Genomic DNA, 14,665 nt, shown 5'->3' with positions numbered 1-14,665 from the left:
CCAAAAAGCTTTTTTTAATAATTTGTGTCCTTGACGTTTGTATTTTTTTTTTTTGTCATTTATGTCTAATCCACTAACTCCATTAAAAAATCGGTTAAATTAGGGGTATTTTGGTCTACATACCACTTTTTTTTACCATTTCCATCCACCTCATTTACATATTATTATTTTTTTTTCTTTTATTCATTTATATATACCACCAAAGGCTTTTCCATCCAACTCATCTTTGGCAACCACCAACGTCAGCCCCACCACTAGCCACCATCACCATCATTAAGCACCACTGACCACCGCCTGCAACCCCAACACCCACCAACCTCCATCCAGTGGCGGAGCTTGACCAAAAGTTTCGAGGGAGGGCGGAAAGTCATGGGTCCCAATTTATATATCGTACAAATATTTAGGCAAAATAATTGTGTGGCGATCCTTTATAATTTTAAAATTTTCGGAGAAAAAATCAGAAATTTTGATTTCTAACCGAAACATTTAGGGGGGGGGGGGGGTTTGCACCCCCCGGTTTCCACTAAGATGTGTCCCTGCCTCCATCGCAACACCCAACCCTATCCCCCCACCTCCGCCACTTGCAACCACCTTCCACATCCAACATCCTAACACCGCAACATAAACGCAATTAGAAAACCCTACCCCTCAACCACCTACGTCGTCTCAAATTCCATCAGATATGTTTTTTCAGCATTAGACGTTGGGCTCAATTTCAGATCGGTTTGTAGGATGTTGCAGGTGGTACGGTACAATGGGTGATGTCGGTGGTGGTAACAGGTGGTGATGGTGGTTGTTGGAGGTGGTGGTGGCTGTCGGGCAAGTGGTGGGGTGGGTGGTGATAAAAGGTGATGATGATCCGGTTGTTTTAAGGCAAATAGAGAGAGAAAAAGAGAGAAAGGAATTGGAGGGGGGAGTTTTATAATACCTTTATTTTATATATAATAAAAACATATTGTTTTTTATTAAAATAAGTAAAAAAAAACAAACAAACCAACAAGTAAAATGACCAAAATGTCCCTAATTTAACATTAAAATGGATGAAGTTAATGGGTTGGTCGAAATGACAATAAAAAAATTACAAACTTAAGGGACATATATTAGAAAAAAAAATTGAAATGAAGTGACATACCTAACCAACCCACTAGGACTTAAATGGCAATTAACTAAAAATAATATAAACCATTCAGTTAGACTCTAACCTTTCATAACCATTCATCCACTTCATTCATATGATCATGCTAAATTGAAACTGAACGTACAATAAGGTAGTTCAAAACAGGGAAAATGTTAAACGAGAGCCTCAATTACTTTAATCTGGTACGGGTGACCTGAGAGGGTTAGTGTGAACAACAATAGTTAGTGATTTTGAACTTGGACATTTGATTCATGAAACCTCTAAACCATGTGGATCCTTGTGACTTGTGTATGCATGATATTACTATGAGTAAACTTCAATTTTTCTCCCCGTGGTTTGATCGTTTCAATGGTTTTGCCTTAATTCTTTAAAAATAGTCATTTTACTCCCTGATCTATGAAGCCCATCACGATTTCACTCCCCGCCCCAAACGACGTCCATTTTAAATGTTAAAAGCTGCCAGGTTTCCATCTACGTTTTGGTCTAGTTATGGTCATAATTGTCCATCATGTGTCATGCACGTGACAATTTTTAACGTTTAAAATGGATGTTGTTTGGGGTGCGAGTGGAATCGTGATGGGCTTCATAGATCAGGGAGTAAAATGACTATTTTTAAAGAATCGGGGCAAGACCGTTAAAACGACCAAACTACAGGGAGCAAAATGGAAGTTTACTCTATTACTATAGAGGGATACTAGTGAGTAGGGATGGACATTTTTTTCCCAAATATCTGTACCTATACCCATATCATATATGTATCCGTACCTGTACCCTTACCGATTTTAGGTACTCGGTACATGTATTGGTACCCCGTTTTATTGATTTTGGTATTCGATACTTTCGGTATTGGTACGGGTAAGAAAGGTGCTGGTACCGAATTTTATATAGAACTTTAAATTTTTTTTTTATAACATGTTTTATTTCCTATTATGGTATTTATGTAAGATTAAATATATTATGTTTAATATTTAATCTATAGCCATCTTAATCATTTACATTATAGAGATCAAAATATATTAGAACCTATTATTTAATTAGTTGGTAATTGTTGATGGACCATATTACCCTTAGTAACTAATTAGGTTTCCTCCTGGGTGCTTATATAAGGAGAGTTATGTGGAGGTTTAAGGGTTACTCAGTTTCACAATTCACACCCCATTAGATCATAACATCATTAGTTTCGGCCTCCTCTCCAAAGCCGATATCCCTTTTCGGTTTTCTTAGCACCATCATCAGTTAGCACCCTAAGGAGGAACCAAATCAAGATGACAGGCATGTCGAACTCCCTCACTGGATTCTCCTCTGCACTATCTGCGGTGACAGGTATGATTTATATTGTTTTCCTTTATGCATAAACAGAACTGAACCAACATGTGGTATCAGAGCATATGTTGATTAGTCAGTTCTGTTTTCGTATCCATAATTCTGGGATTGAAACTTGGAAAACGGAATTTTTTTTTGAAACCGTATGAACTTGACAGCCGGTTTCGAGTCATAAGAATCGACTCGAAATCATGATTTTCGATGAAAGGATTAATTGTTTGTTCACCGAATTAACTGGATCATGTTTTAGCCGAAATCTGTTTAGTAAAATTATTAAAAATTCAGGTTTTGGGTTCCAGAATTTTATTTTTTATGATTAGGGTTCATCATGTTCATGTGAAAATTCGAATATTCTGTTATGTTTTGGAATATGATTTGGATTATTAAGTGTTTTTCCTGATTTTGATCTAATTTTGTCCTCTAAATTTTTTACAAAAACTGTTAAAAGATAAGCAGATTATAATTTCGAAATCTGTTAACAAAATTAGATCAGCTTAAACAGGAAAGGATATCTCTTAATCCCTTAGATTTCGAATTTTCGGTTATGATATCACAATTACAGCTGTTAACGAGGTTGCTACTCGCAACCATGAGGTTGCTACTCGCAACCATAACGTCATTAGTCGCAATCACGAGGTTGCTACTCGCAACCATAACGTCATTAGTCGCAATCATGAGGTTGCTACTCGCAACCATAACGTCATCACTCGCAACCATGAGGTTGCTACTCGCAACCATGAGGTTGCTACTCGCAACCGTAGTTGCGACTCGCAACCATAACGTGATTAGTCGAAACCGTAGTTGCGACTCGCAACCATAACGTGATTAGTCGAAACCGTAGTTGCGACTCGCAACCATAACATCATTAGTCGAGATCGTGGTTGCGACTCGCAATCTCATTATTTAAGCTGTTTAAATGTGACTCGCAACCATAACGAAAAAAAAAAAAAAAAAATTTTCGGGGCCCCGCCCCGAACCCCGGGCGGGGGCACGCTGTCCCCCGCAACCCCCAGCGAACTCACCGCGGAGTTCGATCCGCGCTAACGGGTGGTTTGCTATTAAATGAATGGTTTTGTAATTTACTTAGTTAATTAATCAGAATCAGATAATGTTTTGCAAAACCAGAATAGCTTAACTTGAATGAGCTTTTGATATATCATTTCTGGCCAAAGCTGACTTGATACATCTACTTATCATTCAAGTATTACGAAAGCTATGCTAAAGTGTGCATCATAAGCATGAATGTTTTAATATCTGGCCAAAGCTGATTTAATTCTTTCATAGATGGCATACCTAGCAAGTGCATAACTAAAGTGATTGTTTCAATTTCTGGCCAAAGCTGATTTGTTACAACCACTTTGCACATATGCTTAAATGATTACACTTCTGGCCAAAGCTGTTTTGTTTTCGTTTAAGTAGAATTTTTTAGTTAAGTCTATTATTTTGATGTTAGTAATAGACATTATCACAGCTTCATTATGTAAAATGGTCATTATTTTGCCTGCCTTAGTTTAACGTGCCCATAGATCACATTAGAATTTCTTCCTTAGTATCATAACTTGCTCATCTTATTTCCACTATCAGCACCCAACTGCGGGATTCCACCTTTGACTGGTGATAACTTTGCTGCATGGAAGGATGCTCTCATGCTTACTCTCGGATTGCTTGATTTCGATTATGCTCTAAGAGAGAAAAAGCCAGCGGACCTTACCACTCAAAGTACTGCTGCTGAGCAGTTAACTCATGAAAAGTGGACTAGGTGTAACCGCATGTCTCTCATGTTTATGAAGCAATCCATAAGCAATGCAATCAGGGGAGCTATTCCTGATTCTGAAGATGCTAAAACCTACTTGGAACATGTGGAGGCTCAGTTCAAAGGGACGTCTAAGGCGCATGCTAGTACTCTTATTCTTAAGCTGGTGACGACTAAGTATGATGGGAGGAGCGGCATTCGCGAGCACATCATGATGATGAATGACATGGCCAATAAGCTGAAGGGGCTGGAAATGGAAATCAGTGATGGTTTCCTTGTTCATTTCATCATTACTTCGCTTCCTTCTTCTTTTGAAGCATTCAAGATCAACTACAACACTCAGAAGGAAAAATGGACGATGAGTGAGCTGGTCGCTATGTGCGTACAGGAGGAGGAGCGTATGAGGATGGATCGCCATACTGATGTTGCCAATTTCACTACCTCCAATCCTAAGAAAAGGAAGCACAATTATCAGAGGAAGGATGCTTCTAAAGTCCATAAGTCTAATCCTAATTCTAATACAAGTGCACCTTCCAGCTCTAAGAACTCCTTAGGCAGTATCCGCTGCAAGTTCTGTAAAAAGACAGGACATATGCAGAAGGAATGCCCTGACTTTAAGGAGTGGCTGGCTAAGAAAGGTAACGATTATTTTATGATACTTGAGTCCTATAATTTAAGTGTTCCTGCTAATTCTTGGTGGTTTGATTCTGGTTCTATGGTTCATGTTACCAATTCTACTCAGGGATTCCTTTCAATCCGGAAGCTGGAAAGAAACCAAAGAACGCTTAAGGTTGGGGATGATCGAGGATTAGAAGTGAAGGCCATTGGAACATTACAATTAGTTATGAAAACTGGTTTATGTATTAAACTTTATGATACCTTATATGTTCCTGAGGTAACTCGGAACCTTGTATCAGGACCAAAGTTAGACATGGACGGTTTTATTGTTTCCCATGGTCATCGCCAACTCTCTATCCATTATGATTCTGTTCTTTATGGTACTGGTGTTCTGGATGGAGGTCTCTATAGATTAGAACTAGATGATGGCTTTTCCAAATCTTTGTTGTCATATAACATTAATGAATCACTCACAAAGATGGAAGAGAAACGAGACTTAGAGACTTCATCCATGTTGTGGCATCAGCGTTTAGGCCACATTTCAAAAGAGCGATTAAATCGTCTCGTAAAGGATGAAGTCTTACCTCCTCTCGATTTCTCTGATTTTGGAACATGTGTCAAATGTCTTAAAGGTAAAATGACATTAGCGAATAAGAAAGGTGCCACTAGGAGTTCTAATTTATTAGAACTCATTCACACTGACATTAGTGGCCCCTACCAAATCGCTGGCATAACAGGACATACTTCATTTATCACTTTTATTGATGATTATTCTCGTTACATGTACTTGTATCTTATTAAGGAGAAATCTGAATCTTTAACAACTTTTAAAGATTATAAGGCTGAAGTTGAAAAGCAATTAGATCGTCAGATTAAAGTTGTGAGATCAGATAGAGGCGGTGAGTATTATGGAAGGCATACTGATGTGGGTCAAGCTCCTGGTCCATTTTATGAGTTTTGTAAGGGCTAGGGGATTGTGAACCAATACACCATGCCTGGTACACCTCAGCAGAACGGTGTCGCTGAAAGAAGAAACCGTACCCTTATGAACATGGTGCGCAGTATGTTAGCCAACACTAACTTACCATTATTCCTCTGGACTGAAGCGTTAAAAGCAGCTGTTCATATACTCAATAGAGTTCCTTCTAAGTCTGTCCCTAAAACTCCTTATGAACTTTGGACAGGAAGGAAACCGAGTCTTAAATATATGAAAGTATGGGGCTGCATTGCTGAAGCAAAACTTTACAATCCTTTCCTAAGGAAACTTGACTCTAAGACAGTTACCTGTTTCTTTATCGGGTACCCTGAGAACTCGAAGGGTTATCGTTTCTATTGTCCTTCCCATGTCACCCGTATTGTTGAAACCAAGCGTGCCGCGTTCCTGGAGGATTTCAAGGTCAGTGGGAGCAGTACCAACCCTTACGAAGAGTTGCAAGAAGTACAAGACGCGGGGGGGGAGAGACTCGTCGCTTACCATTACTCCGATTACTCCTCTTGTACCCAATGCAACTATTGTTCCTGAAGCTACTGCACCAACTGCAAATTTACCTCTACAATCAGAACCCATTATACCTCATGACGAAGGCACATCAAACGCTCAAAACCAAGACAACGCTGAACCCGATAATCTACTCAGGAGGTCATCCAGGCAAAGAAGGCCTCCTAATTGGGATGATTATGTTACCTACCTGACTGAAATGGATCCCGGAAAGCTAAATGATCCTATCTCTTACAATGAAGCCATTAGCAGTGATCAGTCTTCTGAATGGAATAAAGCAATGATTGATGAGCTTGATTCCATGAAGAAAAATGACGTTTGGGATTTGGTAGAATTACCCAACGGAGTCAAACCCGTAGGATGCAAATGGGTGTTCAAAACAAAACTGGATCCGAATGGTAACGTTGAACGCTACAAAGCGAGATTGGTCGCAAAGGGCTACACTCAGAAAGAGGGAATTGATTATCAAGAGACGTTTTCACCTGTCTCTCGTAAAGATTCATTAAGGATCGTCATGGCCCTAGTAGCTTATTTCGATTTAGAGCTGCATCAGATGGACGTTAAAACCGCTTTCCTTAACGGAGACTTGGACGAAGATGTTTACATGAAGCAACCTGAAGGCTTTGAGCCTGAAGGTCAGGAGCATCTAGTCTGTAAGCTGAAGAAATCCATTTACGGGTTAAAACAAGCATCACGTCAGTGGTACCTCAAGTTTGATGAAGTCATGAAGAGGCAAGGTTTTATGAAGAATCAAGTGGATCAATGCACCTACCTCAAGATGAGTGGGAGCAACTTTACTATACTTGTCCTTTACGTTGACGACATTCTATTGGCAAGTAATAGTTTAGACATGTTGCATGAGTCGAAGCGGTTACTCTCGCATAACTTCGACATGAAGGATCTCGGAGATGCGTCTTACGTCATTGGCATCGAAATTCACCGAGATAGAAACAAAGGGATCTTAGGATTGTCCCAAAGGGCCTACATAGATCGTGTCCTTACACGGTATAACATGCAACAGTGCAAACCCTCCGTCGCTCCAGTAGTTAAGGGAGATGTTTTCGGTTCGTTTCAGTGTCCGACAACAGAGGTTGAGAAGGAGCAAATGAGCCAGATACCTTATGCATCAGTAGTCGGGAGCTTGATGTATGCTCAAGTCTGTACTCGTCCAGATATCGCTTATATTGCTGGAATGCTAGGCCGTTATCAGACTAATCCTGGCCTAGATCACTGGAAAGCAGCTAAGAAGGTACTTCGATATCTACAAGGGACGAAAGACTATAAGCTGACTTATAGAAGAAGTGATCATTTAGAAGTGGTGGGCTATTCTGATTCTGACTTTGCCAAATGCAAAGATGACAAGAAATCCACTTCGGGCTATATCTTTATGTTAGCAGGCGGCCCTATCTCTTGGAAGAGTCATAAACAACAGTTGACCACAACTTCCACAATGATGGCAGAGTACATTGCTGTTTATAACGCAACCTGTCATGGAATGTTGATTAGAAACCTGGTCACTGGACTCAAAATCGTTAATTCCATTTCTAGACCATTGAAGCTTTACTGTGATAATTCAGCTGCCGTTAGTTTCTCGAACAGTAACAGTTCGACTGGAGCTGGTTTATATCTCGATACGAAATATCTATTTGTACGTGAACGTGTTGAGGAAAATAATCTTTGTATCGAGTATATTAGTACTAAGGATATGCTTGCGGATCCGATGACTAAAGGTCTCCCTCCTAAGGTTTATGAAGAACATGTTCGGAATATGGGATTATGTAAAGACCTTATTTGAGCATATTGTACTAGCTTATGTTTTATGTTTAATGAAATTTCCTCAAGTTTGATTTTGTATGTCTATTAGAATATGTTCAACCGGTATAATGGCATATAGACAAATAAAAGTTACAAATCAAACAAAGGGCTTATGCGTATTTTGATCATAATGATTAGGTTTTAAATTAAGGCTATAGTATGATTAATGGGGGTCCTGAGTCGCATAATGATTCAACGGCTGTATTTCTCTGCTATAGTACTTGTTTAAGGCTAAAATGAGTGTTAACTCCTGATCAGGCTTATCTAATACTCATAGTAAATGATTACTCGGCTAAGTGGGAGAATGTAAGATTAAATATATTATGTTTAATATTTAATCTATAGCCATCTTAATCATTTACATTATAGAGATCAAAATATATTAGAACCTATTATTTAATTAGTTGGTAATTGTTGATGGACCATATTACCCTTAGTAACTAATTAGGTTTCCTCCTGGGTGCTTATATAAGGAGAGTTATGTGGAGGTTTAAGGGTTACTCAGTTTCACAATTCACACCCCATTAGATCATAACATCATTAGTTTCGGCCTCCTCTCCAAAGCCGATATCCCTTTTCGGTTTTCTTAGCACCATCATCAGTTAGCACCCTAAGGAGGAACCAAATCAAGATGACAGGCATGTCGAACTCCCTCACTGGATTCTCCTCTGCACTATCTGCGGTGACAGGTATGATTTATATTGTTTTCCTTTATGCATAAACAGAACTGAACCAACAATTTATGGTACTCATATTAATTTTACCTATTTGGTATCCATATTGTATTGCTACTCATACAAATTTTACCTATTTGGTACTTGTACTATATTGGTATTCATGCCGATTTTACCTATATAGTGCCTGTACAAGTGCTAAAAACTAAAATAAAACAAACAAGTAACAAAACGGGTACCGTACTAAAATACCTCTACCATACCAATATATTCGGTACTGTATTTGAGACCCAGTTTTGTTCAAATTTGATACCGACATTTTCAGTACTGTACTGATACGGATACTGTACCACATCCCTACTAGTGAGTAACTTTGCATAATTTAGGCTGAATTAAACCTAATTTATTTGTTAAAATGTGTCATGTAAGTGCCAAATGGGAATCATAGATGTATGAGCCAATACCACTTCCACGCAAACAAGAACAAAATTCAGAAATGAGAGTTTCTGCAAACAGCAATACATGTTAATTTAACGTCCGAGTTTTAATATTTAATTTTTTTCTTCTTTTTCGAAGTGATTTTTTTTTACTGTTTACCTTTTTTACGGGTTTGCTAAGGTTCATTTTTTATTTTTTTGAACGGTTTACGTTTTTAACAGGTATGTTTTAGATGTTAACAATTTTCCATTTCGTTTATGTATACAAGTTTTTGAGTGTTACCAACGCTTTCGCTGCAAATGCTAGGTTTGCGTAAAAGTTCTTTTTATATAAAGTTTTGAAGACGGTAACTTTTTCGCTGTTTCATGATTTTTTCATTGTTTGGCACGCTTCAAGACGTGAGGTTACATATCGACCGAATTAGGTTTACATATCAACCAACAAAACACAAACCAAAATTTTAAGGCCAATTGGATTTTAACACCTTTAACTTTGAAGAATTGGCCGATAACACCCGCAACTAACACTTTGATCTGTGACACCCCAAACTTTTAATTTTGTTTGTCATTTCACCACTCAGTTAAAAAATGACTAACTTAGTTAGTCTTCCATCCTAGCTGGCATCCTACATGGACTATTTTTGCCGATGTGGCACATCATCTAATCTGAACCTGAACCAAACTTAAAACAATTTGAACCAAACACCCGAACATCATCTAATCTGAACCTGTCTTGAACACAGCTGAGCCACCACATTCCTCCGCCACCGTCGCCGTCAGACCACCTCCATGTCACCGCTGTCGCCGTTAGTCATCATCATCTTCAACTGTCAGAACCCATCGGATAAAGACTAAGACCGCCGTTAATCATCATCATCTTCAACTGTCTCCGACTGGCGGACTGAGTCTCGGACCGCTGCTGCACTGTTGCCGGTGTCGGAGAAGACGACCGGAGATTCTCTCTCTTCTGTTTTCTCCTCTCTCTCTCTCTCTATATATATATATATATATATATCCGTCACTCACCACCACCCGACAGTGGTGGTGGTGCTCCGTTTTGATGAAGCTAAAAATTGGGGGAGTGTTCCACCGGGAAACATCTCGATCGACAACAGGAACGACGGTCGGCACCTCCTGGACTCATCGCCGAAACCTCCAGTCACCGGAGATGAGGGCGAAACAGAGGCAGGGTGTAGGTGTGCCGGTGATTGTCGGCTAAAACGTGATTTTGGGGGTGTTGTGGGGGGTGTTTGGCGGAGAGGGTGAGACGCCGGAGCGCCGGTGATACGGCTCCGGTCATCGGAGCTCGTGAGGATGAGAGAGAGGCAGAGAAATGTTGTTGGCTGCAAGTTTATGATTTAGTGTTTTCTCCAAATGTTGCAAATGAAGTGAGGTTTTATACCTATGAATGTGCCACATTGGCAAAAATAGTCCACGTAGGTTGCCAGCTAGGATGGAAGACTAACTCAGTTAATCATTTTTTCACTGAGTGGTGAAATGACAAACAAAATTAAAAGTTTGGGGTGTCACAGATCAAAGTGTTAGTTGCGGGTGTTATCGGCCAATTCTTCAAAGTTAAAGGTGTTAAAATCCAATTGGCCTAGTTTTCCTTATACACTCAATTCTATATTGGAACTATAATTTTTACCAACCAGGATATCATCATCTATATATAGAATTTTACATTTTTTTTATAATAATTGATGTTAAATATTTTAGTTAGTTTTCTTAAAATAATCATTTCGTCTTTGCATTTAAACAAGCAAAAGTAGACATTAAAACTAAATGGTTAAGTTCAATATTATACTAATTGGATTAGTTTTTGAGGGCCGTAAACACTAAACAATGAAGGATTAAATCTGTAAAGTAGCACCTGAAGGATTACATATGTGAAAGTTATGTTTATGAAGGGGTTTATAGAAAATGTCACTTAGCCGTAGTATGTATATTTAAAAGCTGAAGGATTACATATGTGAAAGTTATGTTTATGAAGGGGTTTATAGAAAATGTCACTTAATCCTAGTATATTTAAAGCTCTTGTCATATTGTTCCATATTTACTTTCATTAGCCTCTATGCTTTCTTTCTCTCTCTCTCTCTCTCTCTCTCTTATTTTTTTCCTTCTTCTATGAGTTCTTGTGCTAAGGGGTATGATCATATACAAACTTTATATTTTTTAAAACAATAAGAATCATTCGCAACTCGTCACATATCATTTCTTTAATTTATGTATCAAGAACATTTTTGTATTTTAGCTTAGAGTTGATTTCCATGAATTCATAAAATCATGGTAGTAGTTTTGAATTCATGTGCTGATTATATGAATTCATGTATTGCTCGTATATGTGCTGGTTATAATTATATACATATGTGTTGGTTATACAAACTCATATGTTGCTTATATAAATTATGTGTTAGTTACAATTGTGTATGTATGTGCTAGTATATATGCTAATTATAATTATATATGTATGAATTATCAGCACATTTATAAAACACTATTTTGTAACTTTTTTTAAAAAAAATGTCATTTAATATATATAGTAATATTATACTCATTTTAAAGATAAAAAATTATTTTGTGGTATAATCCTTTTAATAGAATACTAAAATATATAAAAGTTATTTAGTTTTAAAAACGGGGTGAAAATTTTCCTAAAATCATGGAAATAGTTAATAGAAAATGAGAAAATGACTAAAACACTATTTTATCTCATTAAATAATATAGTTATTATTAATAATGATTTGTAATCGATCTTAGCCTTTAATTCAATTAGTTAATGCTCAGGATCTGTTCTTACTGTTTTTAGATTAAATAAGGTTTGTATGGGATCTTAACTCCTTGTGCTAAATTAGAGTTACTAACAAATATCTTCAAACTTTTACCATAAGATGCCTTGGATCAGGAACCAACATCTTTGTTTTCAAATGTATATATCTGTTTGCATTCGATTTCGAAGGTGTCATGTGTGTTTCAGGATACCCATTTACCAGGGGCGGATCCAAGGGTTTATTTGGGCTTCCCGGGAACCCCTTTCGCTTTGGAAAAAATTAGTGGAAAACTTTTTGATTTGAAAAAATCGTTGAGAATCTACCAAAAGGAACCCAGTGGAAAAAATTCATGGATCTGCCATTGCCCAAACACGTTCCACTACATATCCACTCTTTTACCCGAACCATTGCGTCAACACATATTCAACTAGCTAGATGTTTTTCACCAACTTTATCCCCTGTATTAAGCTGGATTTTTGGATGGGGCTCACATAGTTTAAACAATTGTGATATAAATTCTATTTTGAGCAAAATGGAGGGACTAAAACCGAAGTTTACTATTTAGTATGAGCAGGAAATAACGAACTTGTTATCTCCAAAACTCACAGTAAGCTTTCTTTCTCTAACTTTCTGCAATTTTTATCTATACACATTAACTTGTCTGCAATTTCTATATATACACATTAGTTTCCTCTCTTAATTGTACATATATACTATGAATTTTGATTATGTTAGCATGAATTAGAATTGTTTCATCGGTTTTGTTTGATTGAGATCTCATTACGTGAATTTAAATGTTCTAAATCTCAGTTTGCTTGCAATTTGATTATTTGAACATGAATATAAGTTTGTAAATCTGACCTAGTTTCATCATTTTGCTTGCAATTTGATTATGTGAACATGAATATGAGTTTGTAAACGTGAGTTTGCAAATTGATTATGAGTTTGTGAATGTGACCTAGTTTCTTCAGTTTGCTTGCAATTTGATTATGTAAACATGAATAATCACACATTTTGATTACGTGAATATGAGTTTAAGCTAGTTTCATCACTTTAGTTTGATTGAGATCTGAGTATGTGAATTTGAATGTTCTAGATGTGACATAGTTTCATCAGTTTGCAATTTGATTATGTGAACACGAATATGAGTTTGTTAATGTGACCTAGATAATAATTTATTGAACATAAGGAAAAGAATGCCAACAAATAGTTAAAAGTGTTTTAGATAATAATTTATTAGGTATATAAGTTAAGTGTTATAGATTTGGATCTCTAATCATTAGCAAAAAAAACACAATTAATAAACTATTCAACTACTGTTAAAAAAGGAAATTTCTCCTTTTGTTAAATAAAAAAGAAGTTAACCTATTGATCACTCACTATTGGTATTTATTAACATGTTGTTCATACAAAAGATGAATTTAAAACAAGCGCTCTTAATAAGTTACCTACTGTTCAAAAGTAATGTGATTTATCTTTTGTATAAAAGAAAATTTTTCAAGAAGATGTGTGTGATGATGACAACACAAACACAAATAGAACATCACTTAGTATTAATAGAAGAGTAGAACAGTCTTGGAATCTTAATCTTATACGTACGATAACTTAGAATCTAGATATCCCTAGTCTAATAAGAAATATACAAGTGGGTCGGTTTTGTTTGGGTTTTTTTTTTGAATTTCCCTTTCTAAGAGAACGTAAAACTAAATCGTTGGTTTCCGATTGGGCTTCGTTATGTGGGTCGGTTATTTTGTTTTTTTTTTTGGTTTTATGCAAACAGGTTATAGCACCAGAAGATTGTGATGTTTGTCTCAATGAGCCTGATCAGCAGAGTGAGAGTGACTCAAAGCTGTTGTAAGCCTCTTTAATTTCTTTTTTGTTATACGAAACAAATTGTGTTCTCTAAATGCTGTATATTTTTTCAGGCGTTTATTGTTCTGTCTCTTCTTCGACACTGTTAACAAGGTGGTGGTTGTATTGTACTTATGTTCTTACACGTAAGTGTTATTTGATTTTTCAAAGTAAGAAACTTGGATCTTGTATATTTCTCTAATTTTTATTGTTGCAGGCGTGAAACTGATGAGGAAATGAGGTATGAAAGAGGAGAAGAAACAGTGGTTCACACAGGGGACGGTGAGTATTATACGATCAAAAAGAAGAAGTGATTTTGGTAGATAGATTTTGGAAATACCATACTGCTAACATTGCTATGAGATAAGATCCACTCTTAGGGAATGGCTGTGATCAAAAAAAGATGTGATTTTTGTTAGATATATCTTTGAAATACCATACTGTTAACATTGAGATATGACACCACAACTTTCAATCTTGAACTTCTTTTCTAATCGAGATTTCTTAGTTTTAAAACGATATAGATACCGCTGTGTTTTACAACTAATACCCGCTTATATTTATATATAAAGAAATAATTTGTAGCTATCCTTGTTTTTATTTAGTTTTACACTCATATAACAAACTGACAATTTTGTCATTAAAAGTTATGTAGAAACATGTATGGTATAGCTTCCATTACACCAACAATCATTATGACTTTTGTCAGTTAGTTTTATTTCCTTTTATTATTTTTTAGAAACATTCTCGTTCAATGTAAATTTAGACCTGTCCGGTGGACGGGTA

The 14,665-nt window shown here is 36.8% G+C and overlaps 1 long non-coding RNA gene across 1 annotated transcript; it reads left to right on the top strand.

The window, feature by feature from the left end:
- Positions 1 to 11,977: 11,977 nt before the first annotated feature.
- On the top strand, positions 11,978 to 14,326 carry LOC110917100. Its single transcript, XR_002580335.1, has 4 exons — positions 11,978 to 12,635; positions 13,809 to 13,882; positions 13,954 to 14,025; positions 14,097 to 14,326. It is a non-coding gene; the product is annotated as an uncharacterized LOC110917100 (long non-coding RNA).
- Positions 14,327 to 14,665: the final 339 nt, after the last annotated feature.

This window comes from Helianthus annuus, chromosome 16 (genome assembly GCF_002127325.2).
Source record: "Helianthus annuus cultivar XRQ/B chromosome 16, HanXRQr2.0-SUNRISE, whole genome shotgun sequence".
Classification (NCBI taxonomy): Eukaryota; Viridiplantae; Streptophyta; class Magnoliopsida; order Asterales; family Asteraceae; genus Helianthus; species Helianthus annuus.
This window is presented reverse-complemented; position numbering and strand designations above follow the sequence as displayed.